This window comes from Lissotriton vulgaris, chromosome 4_1 (genome assembly GCF_964263255.1).
Source record: "Lissotriton vulgaris chromosome 4_1, aLisVul1.2, whole genome shotgun sequence".
Lineage (NCBI taxonomy): Eukaryota > Metazoa > Chordata > Amphibia > Caudata > Salamandridae > Lissotriton > Lissotriton vulgaris.
In genome coordinates, this window is record NC_141691.1 from 1301801740 (window position 1) to 1301819359 (window position 17620).

Below are 17620 nucleotides of genomic sequence, written 5' to 3' on the forward strand. Positions count from 1 at the left end.
TGTCTGCACAAATTCCTGGAAGTCCAGCATATGAAGAAGTGCTAATGACAGTTAACCCGGGAGATTTGGAAAGCTTGATTTCGGAGGTTTACCATGAAGTTATAAATATATAATATCAACATGAAGAAACTAATATAACTTTAGAAAAATTACAATACAAAAGAGATTTACATACTTAGTGTTAGAACTTAGAGCCATTAATGTTTTTTCCATGTGTTTTAGCAATAAATAACAATTCATCACCTATATGCAATTGATTCATCTAATCATTCTATCAGCTTCCCCTCAAAGGAAATATAGACATACACATTATACAGAAGAAAATACATCTATTTTCAACATTAAAGGAGCATCAAGTATTGGCTTGGAGACTGATTGAATGTATGTCCTTGGCATTTTTAACTTTATGCTCTACAGACTAAACTAATAGGCTCAATAAATGCATAGCATACTATTGAAGAAATAGCAGATGATGAAGTGCTACCGATTGTTAACCCGGGATAGTTGGAAAGCTTATATTCAGCTGTTTACATTCATACTATCTTTATATTTCATCAACAAGACAAAACAAAAATGACCTCAATAAATTGCAATAAATAAGAGATTTAGTTACTTGGCGTTAGAACTTAGAGCCATTAATAGATATTTCAGGAGCTTTCAGAATAATAATTAATTCTACAACTATATCAAATGTATTCATCCAATCCTTCAAGCAGCGTTTGATCCAAGGTGATAAACAGTCAAAAATGAGACACAAGAAAAATTTATCTTTTTACAAACAATTAAACTTGGCCTGTACAGGGATCGAACCTGTGACCTTGGCGTTATTAGCACCATGCTCTATGGCTGAGATACCCGCCACCCCCTCTCAACACAATCCCCAAGGATGGGAAACCGGAAACAGTTCTGAACTTTTGGAAGACGGGAGGGAGTGACCCTCCCGGCCGTATTTATTAAAATATGAAACAAAATTAAAACATTAAAATAACAGTTTCATATTATGTACAATTTCATTACCACATTGCGATGTTTGGCTAACCTTAACATATTCTCTAATACAAGGGTTCTCCTAGCCGAACTAACATCCTACAAAACATTAACTTGAAATTTTGAAATTGTACATCCTAACGTTTAAGGGCCAACGGCAAGGTCGTAACCGGTGTCAAGATCCCTAAACCAGAAATATCCCCCTCACTTGTGAGGGGCGACCGCACAGAGGTGTACCTCAAGTGCAACTACCAATTTCCCTTGACTTGACGGGGGCCCCTAATAAACTCGACGCCACTTAAAGGTCGTCCGAGGACTCGTGTGAGGTATCTAGAAGGTAGCGTAGACCCCCCCCAAACCCCACACAACTTACCACATCTGCCGTCGCAGATGTCCTGGACCCCGGGAAATTCTACAGGAGGGGGCTGTAGCCCCTCCTACCCAGGAAGGGGCCTTGACCGCCTTTCCTTTCCTTTCGGCGGCCCATCCTTAGAAGGGACCGCCTCCCCGTTGAGGGGCCAATGGCCACCTCCCTCGAGCGCTCCCATCCGTAATGGGTGACGCCCACTCATAGGGATCTTCCAATTAGTGCTCACCGATCATGACCTTACCGCCCGACCAAAATAAATACGACAATTCTAGACTAAATGACTAAATTACTTAAAAGACAGTAACAACAACCACTTTATTAAAAGCATGCTTACTGATCAAACACTAGAGCAGGATTACTTTATTTACAAAACATACCACAAATTGACCATTCTTTATTGCATATTCAAAGTTATCACGATAATAATCCCAACCTGTAAACAAATTAGAGTTACCACATCAAACTTTATTCAAAACCACTTGCTGTCCTCAGGGGCTGGTGGGTGGGTCAAAATTGGCTCTTCGTTCCGTCTCGAGCTCACGTGCAGCGAGGAGGTGCAGCTTCAGAGCACAGGAACAAGAGGATGCTTTCTTGGCTTGTTGCTCCTTTTATCCGTCTTCAGGGCGGGCGTAAACCCGCCCCTGCCTGCCCCAAGGGCGTGGCCGGCCGCGTCAGTGTCTAGGCCAGCCCACTCCAGGGCGGGAAAAAAGCGCGCCCCGGCTACGCCGCTTCGGGCATACCAGCCGAGACTCGCCTCCCGCCCAAGATGGCTTCCCGGGGGGATCGTGGTACTCCGCCATACGTTCGGGGGGACCGAATGGTCGCCCCTTTCCATATGGCTGAGATACCCGCCACCCCCTCTCAACACAATCCCCAAGGATGGGAAACCGGAAACAGTTCTGAACTTTTGGAAGACGGGAGGGAGTGACCCTCCCGGCCGTATTTATTAAAATATGAAACAAAATTAAAACATTAAAATAACAGTTTCATATTATGTACAATTTCATTACCACATTGCGATGTTTGGCTAACCTTAACATATTCTCTAATACAAAGGTTCTCCTAGCCGAACTAACATCCTACAAAACATTAACTTGAAATTTTGTAATTGTACATCCTAACGTTTAAGGGCCAACGGCAAGGTCGTAACCGGTGTCAAGATCCCTAAACCTGAAATATCCCCCTCACTTGTGAGGGGCGACCGCACAGAGGTGTACCTCAAGTGCAACTACCAATTTCCCTTGACTTGACGGGGGCCCCTAATAAACTCGACGCCACTTAAAGGTCGTCCGAGGACTCGTGTGAGGTATCTAGAAGGTAGCGTAGACCCCCCCCAAACCCCACACAACTTACCACATCTGCCATCGCAGATGTCCTGGCCCCGGGAAATTCCACAGGAGGGGGCTGTAGCCCCTCCTACCGAGAAAGGGGCCTTGACCGCCTTTCCTTTCCTTTCGGCGGCCCATCCTTAGAAGGGACCGCCTCCCCGTTGAGGGGCCAATGGCCACCTCCCTCGAGCGCTCCCATCCGTAATGGGTGACGCCCACTCATAGGGATCTTCCAATTAGTGCTCACCGATCATGACCTTACCGCCACAGGCCGGATATTTGACCGGCTATCCGGACCCCCCACAACACTCCTACCTAAAGGTCATGTCTTAAAGTCTTTAGCCAAGCTATCAAGTCTCCTATGAGTAACTCGTTCCCCACCCGGGACAAATGAACACCATCCCCCAAATACATACTGTCACCAGTAATACAACCATGCGAAATAGAATGCAGTGTATTGGAACGGAACAATCTACTCACTTTGTTATTAATTTTTCTTACTGAATGATTCAGAGCACAAACAGAAATAGCCCCCCGCCATACTTTTCGTGGGATCATATGGGACCATGCGATTGTGCACCCTGGAACTCTCCTCGCTAACCAACTTACAGTGGAAAGCATCGCCTCAAGAAGAAGTCGTCTACCAGTGGTGACCAAATCATTGCCCCCAAGATGTACTATGACTATAGACGGCGGTGACCTCGTCCGCCCTAGCAAACCCTCGAAAAATGATTGAAACTGGTCAATACAGAGTCCGCCCCTTCCGTAGAAGGACACACTGTACCCGTATTCCCCAGCCACGTGAATCATGTCACCTGCTTTGAATACGTCCGCGGCACGCCTCACGTATGAGTGGCCCACGACCCACACCTCCTTTTTCACAGCCGGTGATGTCTGACCGCTGGCCCGGTGTTGGGTCGACTGCATAGTCTGCCCCGCCTCGTAGGCTTGCGCAACTGAAACCAAACAAAAACAAGAAGCGTGAGTACATCATTACAGCTTCACAACATGTGCAACCGCACATACCTTTTATAACAGTTGGAGGACCAACGCCCCACACGTTTAACTTGTTCGACATTCAGACCCCTGGCTGTAGCCTCTGTAGCAGCCCCTATCCGAAAGGAATGGGTCCCAAACTCGCCCGGGTTCAAGCCCGCAGCGGCAATCGACATCGCAAGCACCCGCTGAAACTGAAACCTCGTCAGTGGGGTGGCGTCAGCGTGTCTCAACAAGGTCCCCCCCCATGATGCCACCCTTTGTGCTAAATATTCCTCTACACAACTCACCGGGCACATGGAGGACCCGGGAATCCTTTGTATGATTATGCAGTCACCCCTCGCACCCTGATCGGTCTTGGAACTGACAAACGAGACAGTCATTGTCCCCCCTCTGACCTGAACGTGCTCTCGGCACAGTCCCCCCATCACATCCTGCTTGTTCCTTGCCACTAGTTCGCTTACCCGCATAGCCCCATGGAATGCCAGCGTAAAAGCGGCTCGGAATAACACTGTTTCATACTGGGATGAACACGTTGCAGGGAGTATAGATAATAACAGGGCCAACCTATCCAAACCTATCGGGCGCCTTTCATCTACTCTGCGACCCTCAAGGCGTTGCCACCCACGTAGCGCTTTTTGCACAACGAAAGACGCTGTCGGGTCCTGGATCCCATGAGCCCTAGCCACAAAGGAAATGGCGGCCCGATGCCTCTGGGCCGTAGCCACTGATTTGCCTGCCTGATGTAACGACAGCAGGAATTTCACTACCAACTCCTCCTGGCCCCAAAGCCAATATCAACATGAAGAAACTTATATGACTTTAAAAAAATCACAATACAAAAGAGATTTTCATACTTAGTGTTAGAACTTAGAACCATTAATGTTTTTTCCATGTGTTTTAGCAATAAATAACAATTCATCACCTATATGCAATTGATTCATTTAATCATTCTATCAGCTTCCCCTCAAAGGAAATATAGAGATACACATGATACAGAAGAAAATACATCTATTTTCAACATTAAAGGAGCATCAAGTATTGGCTTGGAGACGGATTGAAAGTATGTCCTTGGCATTTTTAACTTTATGCTCTGAAGACTAAACTAATAGGCTCACTAAATATATAGCATACTATTGAAGAAATAGCAGATGATGAAGTGCTACTGATTGTTAACCCGGGATAGTTGGAAAGCTTATATTCAGCTGTTTACATTCATACTATTTTTATATTTCATCAACAAGACAAAACAAAAATGACCTCAATAAATTGCAATAAATAAGAGATTTAGTTACTTGGCGTTAGAACTTAGAACCATTAATAGATATTCCAGGAGCTTTCAGAATAATAATTAATTCTACAACTATATCAAATGTATTCATCCAATCCTTCAAGCAGCATTTGATCCAAGGTGATAAACAGTCAAAAATGAGACACAAGAAAAATTAATCTTTTTTCAAACAATTAAACTTGGCCTGTACAGGGATCGAACCTGTGACCTTGGCGTTATTAGCACCACGCTCTAACCATCTGAGCTAACAGGCCGGTCTGCACAAATTCCTGGAAGTCCAGCATATGAAGAAGTGCTAATGATAGTTAACCCGGGAGATTTGGAAAGCTTAATTTCGGAGGATTACCATGAAGTTATAAATATATAATATCAACATGAAGAAACTAATATGACTTTAGAAAAATTACAATACAAAAGAGATTTTCATACTTAGTGTTAGAACTTAGAGCCATTAATGTTTTTTCCATGTGTTTTAGCAATAAATAACAATTCATCACCTATATGCAATTGATTCATCTAATCATTGTGTCAGCTTCCCCTCGAAGGAAATATAGACATACAAATGATACTGAAGAAAATACATCTATTTTCAACATTAAAGGAGCATCAAGTATTGGCTTAGAGACTGATTGAAAGTATGTTCTTGGCATTGTTAACTTTATGCTCTAAAGACTAAACTAATAGGCTCAATAAATATATAGCATACTATTGAAGAAATAGCAGATGATGAAGTGCTACCGATTGTTAACCCGGGATAGTTGGAAAGCTTATATTCAGCTGTTTACATTCATACTATCTTTATATTTCATCAACAAGACAAAACAAAAATGACCTCAATAAATTGCAATAAATAAGAGATTTAGTTACTTGGCGTTAGAACTTAGAACCATTAATAGATATTCCAGGAGCTTTCAGAATAATAATTAATTCTACATCTATATTAAATGCATTCATCCAATCCTTCAAGCAGCGTTTGATCCAAGGTGATAAACAGTCAAAAATGAGACACAAGAAAAATTAATCTTTTTTCAAACAATTAAACTTGGCCCGTACAGGGATCGAACCTGTGACCTTGGCGTTATTAGCACCACGCTCTAACCATCTGAGCTAACAGGCCATTTTGCACAAATTCCTGGAAGTCCAGCATATGAAGAAGTGCTAATGATAGTTAACCCGGGAGATTTGGAAAGCTTAATTTCGGAGGTGTACCATGAAGTTATAAATATAAATTATCAACATGAAGAAACTAATATGACTTTAGAAAAATTACAATACAAAAGAGATTTTCATACTTAGTGTTAGAACTTAGAACCATTAATGTTTTTTCCATGTGTTTTAGCAATAAATAACAATTCATCACCTATATGCAATTGATTCATCTAATCATTCTATCAGCTTCCCCTCAAAGGAAATATAGACATACACATTATACAGAAGAAAATACATCTATTTTCAAAATTAAAGGAGCATCACTTATTGGCTTGGAGACTGATTGAAAGTATGTCCTTGGCATTTTTAACTTTATGCTCTAAAGACTAAACTAATAGGCTCACTAAATATATAGCATACTATTGAAGAAATAGCAGATGATGAAGTGCTACTGATTGTTAACCCGGGATAGTTGGAAAGCTTATATTCAGCTGTTTACATTCATACTATCTTTATATTTCATCAACAAGACAAAACAAAAATGACCTCAATAAATTGCAATAAATAAGAGATTTAGTTACTTGGCGTACGAACTTAGAACCATTAATAGATATTTCAGGAGCTTTCAGAATAATAATTAATTCTACAACTATATCAAATGTATTCATCCAATCCTTCAAGCAGCGTTTCATCCAAGGTGATAAACAGTTAAAAATGAGACACAAGAAACATTTATCTTTTTACAATCAATTAAACTTGGCCTGTACAGGGATCGAACCTGTGACCATGGCGTTATTAGCACCACGCTCTAACCATCTGAGCTAACAGGCCATTCTGCACAAATTACTGGAAGTCCAGCATATGAAGAAGTGCTAATGATAGTTAAACCGGGAGATTTGGAAAGCTTAATTTCAGAGGTTTACCATGAAGTTATAAAAATATAATATCAACATGAAGAAACTTATATGACTTTAAAAAAATTACAATACAAAAGAGATTTTCATACTTAGTGTTAGAACTTAGAACCATTAATGTTTTTTCCATGTGTTTTAGCAATAAATAACAATTCATCACCTATATTGGAAAGGGGCGACCACTCGGTCCCCCCGAACGTATGGCGGAGTGCCTCGATCCCCCCGGGAAGCCATTTTGGGGCGGGAGGCGCGTCTCGGCTGGTATGCCCGAAGCGGCGTAGCCAGGGCGCGCTTTTTCCCGCCCTAGAGTGGGCTGGCCTAGACACCGACGTAGCCAGCCCCGCCCTAGGGGCAGGCAGGGGCGGGTTTTCGCCCGCCCTGAAGACGGATAAAAAGAGACGCAAGACCAGAAGACGTCCTCTTGTTCTTGTGCTCCGAAGCTGCACCTCCTCGCTACACGTGAGCTCGGGACAGAACGAAGAGCCAATTTTGAGCGTTTTGATCTTTTTCTTTGTCTTCTAGATACTTCCTCGGAGAGATGCCCAAGAAAGGCGCAAAGAGAATGACGACCGACCAGATGGTGCGGGCCCTTTGCAAAGAGGTGTCCGACATAAAGAAACGGTTGGCGGAGCGAGACGGGGAGGAGGGTTCGGGCCCTGCGCCGGCTGGAGGGAGACCTAAGAGGCCGAGAAGGGTTCCAGCCGGTGGAGACGTCCCGGTTCCCTCTGCCCCGCTCGAGGCGCCGACCCCAGTACCGATGGAGGGGAATCCAATCCCCGTTGTCGTCACCCCGACATCCAAGGAAGACATGCCCCCCGAGCTGGCAGCACAGCTAGCAGCATGGTTGGGGGATAGTAGTGATGGCGCCACGGCTGCCGAGGCACAGGCGCTGATAAAAGGGCTTCGTGAGAAGAGAGAGGCAGCTAAAGTGGCTGCGCCGTTGGCGGGGATAGACAAGCCGCAAGCGGCAGAAGCTGCGTCCGGTTCAGGTAAGCGGCCATTGGCGATTGCAAGGGACGAGTCAGCACCCTCTCGTAGAGAGAGATTGGGACAACATGTGCCTTTAGCTATAAAGGAAAAGATCTGGGCGGGGGAGTACGTGAATATTTTTTCCTTGCTTGTTGATCATTATGAGGTGGAGCATGTTAAAAGTCAGAAGGACCTAATGCATCCGAGTGTTTGGCGCGCAAAAATGGCCGCCTTTAAGGTAAATGAGAATATTGGCAACTGGGGCAATGCGTGGGGTATTTTTACATCGATTTTGGGGGAACGTAGGCCCGAGTTGCTTCCTGAGTTTCCCATTTATCAATCACGAATTATGGGTTACTCGACAGCGTATCAAGGTAACCATTGGTTTTGTTATGACAATCTGTTCAGGAAAGAAAAGGAACATAACAAGAGTTTGACTTGGGATTGTTACGATTCTGTAACATGGGATAAAATGAAAGAATCGGGAATGTTAAGAATGCCATTGGTTGGGAGCAATGTTGTTGATTACTCCCGCCAAAATGTGGGGATGCCCTTTCGACCAAGTACGAGCACCGACGACCAGTCGAGGCCCGCAGGCAATACAGGGAGAAAGGGTTTCTGTTTTAATTTCAACAAAGGGAAATGTACCAGGCCTCCGGGATCGTGTAAATTCAAACACGAATGTAGTACGTGTGGGTCGTCCCATCCTGAGTCATCGTGCAGAGCCAGAACGAGTGAGAATGGGGGTAAGGGAGGCGCCAAACAGGTCTAAGCTAGGCCGAGGGGCGCCTTTACCAACCCCGATTGATACCTTGGCAATGATTCCCTGGCTCAGTGAATACCCGGATCGTACTTCTGCCGGGGTGCTGCGGAACGGTTTTACACATGGTTTCCGCATCCCGGTAGGGGACTTTCAGGGTGTAGGGATGTGCATAAATCAACTTTCCGTTTTACAACATACATCTGTAGTACAAGAGAAAATTCAGAAAGAGGTTAGCCGGGGACGGGTCGCCGGCCCGTTTAGTGTACCCCCGGTACCGGATTTCGTTTGTTCTCCGTTAGGGGTGGTCCCCAAGAAGGACCCAGGTGAGTTTCGTTTGATCCATAATCTGTCTGCTCCACATGGTCTTTCGGTGAACGACGCAATTGATCCAGAAGTTTGTTCGGTGCGATACGCATCGTTTGATGAGGCAGTAGCCATCTTGAATCGCCTGGGGCCCGGGACGTTGATGGCGAAATCAGATATCGAGTCAGCGTTCCGGTTGCTCCCGGTACACCCAGACGATCAGCGTCTTCTGGGATTCGGGTTCCAGGGGTCATTTTACATGGATAGGTGTATGCCAATGGGATGCTCTATATCATGTGCTTACTTTGAGCAATTCAGTACTTTCCTGCAATGGGTGTTCACTAAGAAAACGGGTTTCCGAAATGTAATGCACTACCTTGACGACTTTTTGTTCCTTGGCCCCGCCGGAAATCCCGAATGTGCCCAGGCCTTAGCTGAATTCTGTGTGTTGATGGGTCATCTTGGCGTGCCATTGGCACCGGGTAAAACTATGGGTCCCACGACTTGCCTCGAGTTTTTGGGGATCGAGTTGGACTCAAGGGAGGGGTGCTTCCGTTTACCAGCTAGCAAAGTGTCGAAATTCAGGGCAGCCCTCCAAGTATGTTTAAATGCATCCAAAGTTACACTGCATCAGTTGCAACAATTAGTGGGAAAGTTGAACTTTGCCTTGAGGGTGATCCCAATGGCTCCCCCCTTTTCCCGCTCAATTGCCCAAGCGATGGTTGGCCTAAAGGAGGGTCATCATCGCACGAGGTTATCGGCTGAGGTCCGCCAGGACATGCGGATTTGGTTAGCATTCTTGGCGGACTTCAATGGCCGAGTCGTCTGGAACAAGCCAGCCGTGTCCTCCGAAGAGCTTGGGCTATGGACAGATTCAGCAGGAAGCATAGGTTTTGGCGCCATCTTCGGCACAAAATGGTCTGCACAAAAGTGGCCCCTATGGTGGCACGAGAAGGGGCTGACGAGTAATATCGCTTTCCTTGAACTATTTCCCATTCTGGTGGCCCTGAGAACCTGGCCAGAAGGGTTCAGAGATCATTCTGTTGTGTTCTGGTCCGACAATATGACCGTGGTAGAATGCATCAATAGTCAGGCAGCCCGTTGTAAATTGATTTTGAGGCTGCTCAAAGAAATTGTCTTACTGTGTATGCAACTGAACGTGATATTCAGAGCAAAACATGTCCCAGGGGTGATGAATCAGGCTGCTGATGCACTGTCTCGTTTTCACATGCAGGCTTTCTCGGGTTTCCTTCCTTCAGCGGACCCAGAGCCGGCACCCTTCCCCGAAGCTCTCTGGTCTCTCGGTGCCCCGAACTTCGTCACCTCGTGGGAGAGAGTCTAGCACCCAGGACAAGGAAGGCATATGAAGGGGCGTTTCAGGCCTATTTAGCCTTTTTGGGGGCAGAGAGAGGGGGACTTTGGGGTCAGGAAGAGTGGGTAGTACTTTTTCTGATGTCTTTACGTAGGGCTGGGAAATCGGTGGCTACGGCCCAAAGGCATCGTGCCGCCATTTCCTTTGTTGCCAGGGCCCATGGCATCCAGGACCCGACAGCGTCTTTTACAGTACAAAAGGCGCTGCGTGGGTGGCAACGCCTAGAGGGTCGCAGAGTAGACGTAAGACGACCGATAGGTCTAGATAGGTTGTCCCAGTTACTGGCCACACTCCCTAACACATGCTCGTCTCCTTTCGAAACCTGTTTGTTCCGGACTGCATTTACGCTGGCATTTCACGGGGCTATGAGAGTTAGTGAGCTGGTTGCAAGGAACAAACAGGATGTGTCGGGGGGCTTGTGCAGGGAGCATGTTCAGATCAGGGGCGATGCGATGATTGTCTCCTTTCTCAGGTCCAAGACCGACCAAGATGGGAGGGGGGACTGCACGATCATTCGCCGGACCCCCGGGTCATCCATGTGTCCGGTACAGTGCTTAGAAGATTACCTAGCACGAAGGGTGGCATCGTGGGGGGGGACATTGTTGAGGCATGCAGACGCCACCCCGCTGACGAGGTTTCAGTTTCAGCGGGTGCTTGCAATGGCCATTGCCGCAGCGGGCTTGGACCCGGGCGAATTCGGGACCCATTCCTTTCGAATAGGGGCTGCCACTGAAGCTACAGCCAGGGGTCTTAATGTAGAACAAGTGAAACGTGTGGGGCGCTGGTCCTCCAATTGTTATAAGAGGTACGTGCGATTGCACATGTTGTGAAGCTGTAATCATGTACTCACGCTTCTTGTCTTTTGTTTGTTTTCAGTTGCGCAAGCCTACGCGGCAGGGCGGACTGTGCAGTCGACCCAACACCAGGCCAGCGGTCGCACATCACCGGCTGTGAGGAAGGAGGTGTGGGTCGTGGGCCACTCATACGTGAGACGGGCCGCAGACGTATTCAAAGCAGGTGACATGATTCACGTACCTGGGGAATACGGGTACAGAGTGTCCTTCTACGGAAGGGGCGGTCTCTGTATTGACCAGTTTCAGGCATTCTTTGAGGGTTTGTTAGAGCGGATGAGGTCACCGCCGTCCATAGTCATAGTGCATTTGGGGGGCAATGATTTGGTCACCACCGGTAGACGACTTCTCCTGGAGTCTATGCTTTCCACGGTAAGTTGGTTAGCGAGGAGAGTTCCGGGGTGCATAATTGCGTGGTCTCATATGATCCCACGAAAAGTATGGCGGGGGGCTATCTCGATCCCTGCTTTAAATCATTCGGTTAGAAAATTGAATAACAAAGTGAGTAGGTTGTTCCGTTCCAAGACATTGCATTCGATCTCGCATAGTTGTATTAATGATGACAGTATGTATCTGGGGGATGGTGTGCATTTGTCGAGGGTGGGCAATGAGTTACTCATAGGAGACTTCTTAGCTTGGTTAAAATCGTTAAAACATGACCTTTAGGTAGGAGTTTTGTGGGGGGTCCGGATAGCCGGTCAACTATCCGGACCTGTGGCGGTAAGGTCATGATCGGTGAGCACTAATTGGTAGATCCCTATGAGTGGGCGTCACCCAACACGGATGGGAGCGCTCGGGAGAGGTGGCCATTGGCCCCTCAATGGGGAGGCGGTCCCGTCTAAGGGCGGGTCGCCGGAAGTAAAGGAAAGGCGGTCAAGGCCCCTTCCTTTGTAGGAGGGGTTACAGCCCCCTCCTGGGGAATTTCCCGGGGCCAGTGTCATCTGCGACGGCAGATGCGGTAAGTTGTGTGGGGTGGGGTGAGGTCCACGATACCTTCTAGATACCACACACAAGTCTTCGAACGACCTTTAAATGGCGTCGAGTCTTAAGTGCCCCCGTCAAGACAAGGGAAATTGTTAGTAGTTGCACTTGAGGTAAGCCTCTGTGCTGTCGCCCCTCCCAAGTGGGAGGGGTAAGTCTGGTTAGGGATCTTGACACCGGTTATGACCTTGCCGTTGGCCCTTAAACGTTAGGATGTACAATTTCAGTGTTTCTAGAGAATGTTTTGTAGGATGCTAGTTCGGCTAGGAGAACCTCTGTATTAGAGAATATGTTAAGGTTAGCCAAACATCGCAATGTGATAATGAAATTGTACATAACATGAAACGTTTAATGTTTTAATTTTTTGTTTTAATAAATACGGCCGGGAGGGTCACTCCCTCCCACATCCAAAAACTTTAAGAACTGTTTCCGGTTTCCCTCCTTTTGGGGATTGTGTTGAGAGGGGGTGGCGGGTATCTCAGCCATATGGAAAGGGGCGACCACTCGGTCCCCCCGAACGTATGGCGGAGTGCCTCGATCCCCCCGGGAAGCCATTTTGGGGCGGGAGGCGCGTCTCGGCTGGTATGCCCGAAGCGGCGTAGCCAGGGCGCGCTTTTTCCCGCCCTAGAGTGGGCTGGCCTAGACACCGACGTAGCCAGCCCCGCCCTAGGGGCAGGCAGGGGCGGGTTTTCGCCCGCCCTGAAGACGGATAAAAAGAGACGCAAGACCAGAAGACGTCCTCTTGTTCTTGTGCTCCGAAGCTGCACCTCCTCGCTACACGTGAGCTCGGGACAGAACGAAGAGCCAATTTTGACCCACCCACCAGCCCCTGAGGACAGCAAGTTGTTGTGCAATAAAGTGAATTTATGAGTATGTGTTTTCCCATTTCGTTTACAGGCTGTGAAAGTATCAGTTTGTTGTTGATCATAATAAAGTATGATGAATATCGTGTAGATGGTTACGATTAAAATGATTTGACGTAGTGTTGCATTTTTATCATGTTCTTTCGGTCGTAGCGACCAATGTTTTCATAGGTTTGAGTAAGAATTGTCGTATTTATTTTTGGTAGGCGGTAAGGTCATGATCGGTGAGCACTAATTGGTAGATCCCTATGAGTGGGCGTCACCCAACACGGATGGGAGCGCTCGGGAGAGGTGGCCATTGGCCCCTCAATGGGGAGGCGGTCCCGTCTAAGGGCGGGTCGCCGGAAGTAAAGGAAAGGCGGTCAAGGCCCCTTCCTTTGTAGGAGGGGTTACAGCCCCCTCCTGGGGAATTTCCCGGGGCCAGTGTCATCTGCGACGGCAGATGCGGTAAGTTGTGTGGGGTGGGGTGAGGTCCACGATACCTTCTAGATACCACACACAAGTCTTCGAACGACCTTTAAATGGCGTCGAGTCTTAAGTGCCCCCGTCAAGACAAGGGAAATTGTTAGTAGTTGCACTTGAGGTAAGCCTCTGTGCTGTCGCCCCTCCCAAGTGGGAGGGGTAAGTCTGGTTAGGGATCTTGACACCGGTTATGACCTTGCCGTTGGCCCTTAAACGTTAGGATGTACAATTTCAGTGTTTCTAGAGAATGTTTTGTAGGATGCTAGTTCGGCTAGGAGAACCTCTGTATTAGAGAATATGTTAAGGTTAGCCAAACATCGCAATGTGATAATGAAATTGTACATAACGTGAAACGTTTAATGTTTTAATTTTTTGTTTTAATAAATACGGCCGGGAGGGTCACTCCCTCCCACATCCAAAAACTTTAAGAACTGTTTCCGGTTTCCCTCCTTTTGGGGATTGTGTTGAGAGGGGGTGGCGGGTATCTCAGCCATAGCAATTGATTCATCTAATCATTGTGTCAGCTTCCCCTCGAAGGAAATATAGACATACAAATGATACTGAAGAAAATACATCTATTTTCAACATTAAAGGAGCATCAAGTATTGGCTTAGAGACTGATTGAAAGTATGTTCTTGGCATTGTTAACTTTATGCTCTAAAGACTAAACTAATAGGCTCAATAAATATATAGCATACTATTGAAGAAATAGCAGATGATGAAGTGCTACCGATTGTTAACCCGGGATAGTTGGAAAGCTTATATTCAGCTGTTTACATTCATACTATCTTTATATTTCATCAACAAGACAAAACAAAAATGACCTCAATAAATTTCAATAAATAAGAGATTTAGTTACTTGGCGTTAGAACTTAGAACCATTAATAGATATTCCAGGAGCTTTCAGAATAATAATTAATTCTACAACTATATCAAATGCATTCATCCAATCCTTCAAGCAGCGTTTGATCCACGGTGATGAACAGTCAAAAATGAGACACAAGAAAAATTATTCTTTTTTCAAACAATTAAACTTGGCCTTTACAGGGATCGAACCTGTGACCTTGGCGTTATTAGCACCACGCTCTAACCATCTGAGCTAACAGGCCATTTTGCACAAATTCCTGGAAGTCCAGCATATGAAGAAGTGCTAATGATAGTTAACCCGGGAGATTTGGAAAGCTTAATTTCGGAGGTGTACCATGAAGTTATAAATATAAATTATCAACATGAAGAAACTAATATGACTTTAGAAAAATTACAATACAAAAGAGATTTTCATACTTAGTGTTAGAACTTAGAACCATTAATGTTTTTTCCATGTGTTTTAGCAATAAATAACAATTCATCACCTATATGCAATTGAGTCATCTAATCATTCTATCAGCTTCCCCTCAAAGGAAATATAGACATACACATTATACAGAAGAAAATACATCTATTTTCAACATTAAAGGAGCATCACTTATTGGCTTGGAGACTGATTGAAAGTATGTCCTTGGCATTTTTAACTTTATGCTCTAAAGACTAAACTAATAGGCTCACTAAATATATAGCATACTATTGAAGAAATAGCAGATGATGAAGTGCTACTGATTGTTAACCCGGGATAGTTGGAAAGCTTATATTCAGCTGTTTACATTCATACTATCTTTATATTTCATCAACAAGACAAAACAAAAATGACCTCAATAAATTGCAATAAATAAGAGATTTAGTTACTTGGCGTTAGAACTTAGAACCATTAATAGATATTTCAGGAGCTTTCAGAATAATAATTAATTCTACAACTATATCAAATGTATTCATCCAATCCTTCAAGCAGCATTTGATCCAAGGTGATAAACAGTCAAAAATGAGACACAAGAAACATTTATCTTTTTACAAACAATTAAACTTGGCCTGTACAGGGATCGAACCTGTGACCTTGGCGTTATTAGCACCACGCTCTAACCATCTGAGCTAACAGGCCATTTTGCACAAGTTCCTGGAAGTCCAGCATATGAAGAAGTGCTAATGATAGTTAACCCGGGAGATTTGGAAAGCTTAATTTCAGAGGTTTACCATGAAGTTATACCTATATAATATCAACATGAAGAAACTAATATGACTTTAAAAAATTACAATACAAAAGAGATTTTCATACTTAGTGTTAGAACTTAGAACCATTAATGTTTCTTCCATGTGTTTTAGCAATAAATAACAACCATCTGAGCTAACAGGCCATTTTGCACAAATACCTGGAAATCGAGCATATGAAGAAGTGCTAATGATAGTTAACCCGGGAGATTTGGAAAGCTTAATTTCAGAGGTGTACCATGAAGTTATAAATATAAATTATCAACATGAAGAAACTAATATGACTTTAGAAAAATTACAATACAAAAGAGATTTTCATACTTAGTGTTAGAACTTAGAACCATTAATGTTTTTTCCATGTGTTTTACCAATAAATAACAATTCATCACCTATATGCAATTGATTCATTTAATCATTCTATCAGCTTCCCCTCAAAGGAAATATAGAGATACACATGATACAGAAGAAAATACATCTATTTTCAACATTACAGGAGCATCAAGTATTGGCTTGGAGACTGATTGAAAGTATGTCCTTGGCATTTTTAACTTTATCCTCTAAAGACTAAACTAATAGGCTCACTAAATATATAGCATACTATTGAAGAAATAGCAGATGATGAAGTGCTACTGATTGTTAACCCGGGATAGTTGGAAAGCGTATATTCAGCTGTTTACATTCATACTATCTTTATATTTCATCAACAAGACAAAACAAAAATGACCTCAATAAATTGCAATTAAGAGATTTAGTTACTTGGCGTTAGAACTTAGAACCAATTATAGATATTCCAGGAGCTTTAAGAATGATAATTAATTCTACAACTATATCAAATGTACTCATCCAATCCTTCAAGTAGCTTTTGATACAAGGTGATAAACAGTCAAAAATGAGAAACAAGAAAAATGTATCTTTTTACAAACAATTAAACTTGGCCTGTACAGGGATCGAACCTGTGACCTTGGCGTTATTAGCACCACGCTCTAACCATCTGAGCTAACAGGCCGTTTTGCACAAATTCCTGGAAGTCCAGCATATGAATATGAAAGTTATAAATATATAATATCTACATGAAGAAACTTATATGACTTTAAAAAAATTACAATACAAAAGAGATTTTCATACTTAGTGTTAGAACTTAGAACCATTAATGTTTTTTCCATGTGTTTTAGCAATAAATAACAATTCATCACCTATATGCAATTGATTCATTTAATCATTCTATCAGCTTCCCCTCAAAGGAAATATAGAGATACACATGATACAGAAGAAAATACATCTATTTTCAACATTAAAGGAGCATCAAGTATTGGCTTGGAGACGGATTGAAAGTATGTCCTTGGCATTTTTAACTTTATGCTCTGAAGACTAAACTAATAGGCTCACTAAATATATAGCATACTATTGAAGAAATAGCAGATGATGAAGTGCTACTGATTGTTAACCCGGGATAGTTGGAAAGCTTATATTCAGCTGTTTACATTCATACTATTTTTATGTTTCATCAACAAGACAAAACAAAAATGACCTCAATAAATTGCAATAAATAAGAGATTTAGTTACTTGGCGTTAGAACTTAGAACCATTAATAGATATTCCAGGAGCTTTCGGAATAATAATTAATTCTACAACTATATCAAATGTATTCATCCAATCCTTCAAGCAGCATTTGATCCAAGGTGATAAACAGTCAAAAATGAGACACAAGAAAAATTAATCTTTTTTCAAACAATTAAACTTGGCCTGTACAGGGATCGAACCTGTGACCTTGGCGTTATTAGCACCACGCTCTAACCATCTGAGCTAACAGGCCGGTCTGCACAAATTCCTGGAAGTCCAGCATATGAAGAAGTGCTAATGATAGTTAACCCGGGAGATTTGGAAAGCTTAATTTCGGAGGTTTACCATGAAGTTATAAATATATAATATCAACATGAAGAAA

General features: G+C 44.0%; 5 non-coding genes across 5 annotated transcripts; all 5 read right to left on the reverse strand.

The window, feature by feature from the left end:
• Positions 1 to 5152: 5152 nt before the first annotated feature.
• TRNAI-AAU (transfer RNA isoleucine (anticodon AAU)) lies at positions 5153 to 5226 on the reverse strand. The gene has a single exon. It is a non-coding gene; the product is annotated as a tRNA-Ile (tRNA).
• Positions 5227 to 6878: 1652 nt separating this feature from the next.
• TRNAI-AAU (transfer RNA isoleucine (anticodon AAU)) lies at positions 6879 to 6952 on the reverse strand. The gene has a single exon. It is a non-coding gene; the product is annotated as a tRNA-Ile (tRNA).
• Positions 6953 to 15497: 8545 nt separating this feature from the next.
• Positions 15498 to 15571, reverse strand: TRNAI-AAU (transfer RNA isoleucine (anticodon AAU)). The gene has a single exon. It is a non-coding gene; the product is annotated as a tRNA-Ile (tRNA).
• Positions 15572 to 16610: 1039 nt separating this feature from the next.
• On the reverse strand, positions 16611 to 16684 carry TRNAI-AAU (transfer RNA isoleucine (anticodon AAU)). The gene has a single exon. It is a non-coding gene; the product is annotated as a tRNA-Ile (tRNA).
• Positions 16685 to 17417: 733 nt separating this feature from the next.
• TRNAI-AAU (transfer RNA isoleucine (anticodon AAU)) lies at positions 17418 to 17491 on the reverse strand. Its single transcript has one exon. It is a non-coding gene; the product is annotated as a tRNA-Ile (tRNA).
• Positions 17492 to 17620: the final 129 nt, after the last annotated feature.